We start from the raw sequence: 4733 nt of genomic DNA on the forward strand, positions 1-4733 counted from the left end.
TCCTTTGAATTGGTATCAGAGCAAGGTCTCTTTGATCAAGGCTTCACCGCCTAAAGACAAGGATATTTGGAGGGGAAGAACATCCTAAGTTAAGTGATGACGGGACTCCGATTGATCCGGGTCTCGGACTTCCTCTAAACACAAACACAACCATCATGGAGGAGGCTCCGGTCACAATGGGAGTCATGATGAAATTCCTTAAACAAATGGAAGTAAATCTCATGGCTAACGTTGCCACCATGATGGATGCTTAACTTGCTAAAAATGCTACCTCATCATCTACCGTCCCTTCCGAAGTGGTGGTAGATAATGTGGAGGACCCATCTAAGAATAAGAACACACTCCCTTAAGGAACACCTTCTTCTTACAATGATATGCCTTTTAACTATGTGCATCAACCCACTCACCCTCATATTAATACTCCTCATAGTCCTCCTCCCAAGCTTGATTCCACTAGATACGTGATACGTCCATTTTGCATCATGCTTTTATATTGATATTTATCGCATTATGGGCTGTTATTACACATTATGGTACAATACTTATGCATATTCTCTCTTATTTTACAAGGTTTACATAAAGAGGGAGAATGCCGGCAGCTGGAATTCTGGACTGGAAAAGGAGCAAGTTGGAGATAGCTATTCTGCGCAACTCCAAAAGCCACGAAATTCAATTATTTTGGAATATATAAAAAATACTGGGCAGAAGAAATACCAGAGGGGAGCTGCCAGGAGGCCACAAGCCTGGTAGGCGCGCCCCACCCCCTGGGCGTGCCTACAGGGCTTGTGGGCCCCCTGTTGCCCCTCTGGCTCCCCTCTTCTGCTATATGAAGCGTTATATCCTGGAAAAAAATCAAGGGAGAGCTTTCGGGAAGATACGCCGCCGCCACGAGGCGGAACTTGAGCAGAACCATTCTAGAGCTCCGGCAGGGCTGTCCTGCCGGGGAAACTTCCCTCCCGGAGGGGGAAATCATCGCCATCGTCATCACCAACGCTCCTCTCATCGGAGGGGACTCATCTCCATCAACATCTTCATCAGCACCATCTCATCTCCAAACCCTAGTTCATCTCTTGTATCCAATCTCCGTCTCGCGACTCCGATTGGTACCTGTAAGGTTGATAGTAGTGTTAGTTACTCCTTGTAGTTGATGCTAGTTGGTTTAATTGGTGGAAGATCATATGTTCAGATACTTAATGATAATTATTACCTCTCTGATCATGAACATAATTATGCTTTGTGAGTAGTTATGTTTGTTTCTAAGGACATGGGTTAAGTCTTGCTAATAGTAGTCATGTGAATTTGGTATTCGTTCGATATTTTGATGTGTTGTATGTTGTCTCTCCTCTAGTGGTGTTATGTGAACGTCGACTACATGACACTTCACCATTATTTGGGCCTAGAGGAAGGCATTGGGAAGTAATAAGTAGATGATGGGTTGCTAGAGTGACAGAAGCTTAAACCCTAGTTTATGCGTTGCTTCGTAAGGGGCTGATTTGGATCCACTAGTTTAATGCTATGGTTAGACTATGTTTTAATACTTGGTTCGTAGTTGCGGATGCTTGCGAAGGGGGTTAATAATAAGTGGGTGGCTTGTCCAAGTAAGGGCAGCACCCAAGCACCAGTCCACCCACATACCAATCTATCAAAGTAGCGAACGTGAATCATATGAACATGATGAAAACTAGCTTGACAGTAATTCCGATGTGTCCTCGGGAGCGCTTTACCTATTATAAGAGTTCGTTTCGGCTTGTCCCTTGCTACAAAAGGGATTGGGCCACCTTGCTGCACTTTTACTACTACAGTTACTTGTTACCCGTTACCAATTATCTTATCACAAAACTATCTGTTATCGCTACCTTTAGCACTTGCAGGCATTACCTTACTGAAAACCACTTGTCATTTCCTTCTGCTCCTCGTTGAGTTCGGCACTCTTACTTATCAAAAGGACTACGATTGATCCCCTATACTTGTGGGTCATCAAGACTCTTTTCTGGCGCCGTTGCCGGGGAGTGAAGCGCCTTTGGTGAGTGGAATTTGGTAAGGAAACATCTATACAGTGTGCTGAAATTTTTTGTTACTTGTTGCTATGGAAACTAATCCTTTGAGGGGCTTGTTCGGGGTATCTTCACCCCGACCCGAGGCACAAAGAGTTGCTCCTCAACCTATTGCACCTATTGAAAATATTTATTATGAGATCCCTTCGGGTATGATAGAGAAACTACTGGCCAATCCTTTTACTGGAGATGGAACATCACATCCTGACTTGCATCTAATCTATGTAGATGAAGTTTGTGGTTTATTTAAGCTGCAGGTTTGCCCTAGGATGAGTTTAAGCTTGCAGGTTTGCCCGAGGATGAGGTCAAGAAGAAGGTCTTTCCCTTATCATGGAACTACAACCGATTGAAATTGGAATTTCATCAAAAGTTTTATCCTATGCATTTGGTTCATCGTGATCGGAATTATATCTATAATTTTTGGCCTCGTGATAGAGAAAGTATAGCTCAAGCTTGGGGGAGGCTTAAGTCAATGTTATATTCATGCCCCAATCATGAGCTCTCGAGAGAAATTATTATTCAGAACTTTTATGCTCGACTTTCTCACAACAATCGCACCATGCTTGATACTTCTTGTACCGGTTCTTTTATGAAGAAAGATATTGACTTGCGTTGGGATTTATTGGAAAGAATTAAACGGAACTCTGAAGATTGGGAGTCTGATGAAGGTAAGGAGTCAGTTATGAATCTCAAGTTTGATTGCGTTAAATCCTTCGTAGAAACAGACATCTTTCGTGATTTTAGCGCTAAACATGGACTTGACTCTGAGATAGTAGCTTCTTTATGTGAATCATTTGCTACTCATATTGATCTCCCTAAGGAGAAGTGGTTTAAATATCATCCTCCGATAGAATTTAATGTAGTTAAACCCATTCCGGTTGAAGAGAAAATTATTGCTTATAATGATTCCATTATTCCTACTACTTATATTGAGAGACCACCTTTCCCTGTTAGAATGAAGAATCATGCTAAAGCTTCAACCGTGGTATGTAAGGGCTACATTAGAACACCTACACCCCCTGAACAAATTAAAGTTGAGCCTAGTATTTCCATTGTTAAAGATCTCTTGGCCGATAATATTGATTGGCATGTTGTTCAATTCTGTGAAACTGCTGCTAGAATTTCTAAACCTCATGTTAACGATAAACATGGACCTGTTGTTGGCAAGCCTATTGTTTCTGTTAAGATAGGAGATCATTGTTATCATGGCTTATGTGATGTGGGTGCTAGTATTAGTGCAATACCTAAAACTTTGTATGATGAAATTAAAGATGAGATTGCACCTGTTGAGATGGAATTTATCGATGTTACTATTAAGCTTGCTAATAGAGATACCATTTGCCCTGTGGGAATTATTAGAGATGTTGAAGTCTTGTGTGGAAAAAACAAGTACCCTACTGATTTCCTTGTTCTTGCTACCACACAAGATAGCTTTTGTCCCATCATATTTGGTAGACCTTTCCTCAATACTGTTAATGCTCAAATAGATTGTGAGAAGCAAACTGTTACTGTTGGTTTTGGAGGTGTGTCACATGAATTTAATTTCTCAAAGTTTGGTAGACAACCTCATGATAAAGAATTGCGTAGTAAGGATGAAATTATTGGTCTTGATTCTATTGTTGTGCCTCCTACTGATCCGTTAGAACAATATTTACTTGAGCATGAGAATGATATGCATGTGAATGAAAGAAATGAAATAGATAGAATCTTCTTTGATCAACAGCCTATCCTTAAGAATAATTTGCCTGTTGAGTTACTTGGGGATCCACCTCCACCTAAAGGTGATCCCGTGTTTGAGCTTAAACCATTACCTGATACTCTTAAGTATGCTTATCTTGATGAAAAAGAAATATACCATGTTATTATTAGTGCTAACCTTTCAGAGCATGAAGAAAAGAAATTATTGAAAACTCCGAGGAAGCACCGTGCTGCTATTGGATATACTCTTGATGACCTTAAGGGCATTAGTCCCACTCTATGTCAGCACAAAATTAAAACTGATCCTGATTCCAAACCAGTTACCGATCACCAATGGAGATTGAATCCTGAAATGAAAGAGGTGGTAAGAAAAGAAATATTAAAGCTCCTGGAAGCAGGTATTATTTATCCTGTTGCTCATAGTGATTGGGTAAGTACAGTACATTGTGTCCCTAAGAAGGGAGGTATTACCATTGTTCCTAATGATAAAGATGAATTGATTCCACAAAGAATTGTTACTATCTATAGATGGTAATTGATTTTAGGAAATTAAATAAAGCTACTAAGAAAGATCATTACCCTCTACCTTTTATCGATCAAATGCTAGAAAGATTATCTAAACACACACACACTTTTGCTTTCTAGATGGTTATTCTGGTTTCTCCCAAATACCTGTTGCACAACCTGATCAGAAGAAAACCACTTTTACTTGTCCTTTCGGTACCTTTGCTTATAGACGTATGCCTTTTGGTTTATGTAATGCACCTGCTACCTTTCAAAGATGTATGATGGCTATATTCTCTGACTTTTGTGAAAAGATTGTTGAGGTTTTCATGGATGATTTCTCCGTTTATGGGTCTTCTTTTGATGATTGCTTAAGCAACCTCGATCGAGTTTTGCAGAGATGTGAAGAAACTAATCTTGTCTTGAATTGGGAGAAGTGCCACTTTATGGTTAATGAAGGCATTGTCTTGGGACATA

At 40.3% G+C, this 4733-nt stretch overlaps 1 pseudogene; it reads left to right on the forward strand.

Annotated features, from left to right (window-relative positions):
- The first annotated feature begins 607 nt into the window (after positions 1-607).
- Positions 608-1144, forward strand: LOC119275954 (annotated as a pseudogene).
- The last annotated feature ends 3589 nt before the right edge of the window (positions 1145-4733 follow it).

The sequence above is a fragment of the Triticum dicoccoides genome, chromosome 1A (genome assembly GCF_002162155.2).
Source record: "Triticum dicoccoides isolate Atlit2015 ecotype Zavitan chromosome 1A, WEW_v2.0, whole genome shotgun sequence".
Taxonomy (NCBI): domain Eukaryota; kingdom Viridiplantae; phylum Streptophyta; class Magnoliopsida; order Poales; family Poaceae; genus Triticum; species Triticum dicoccoides.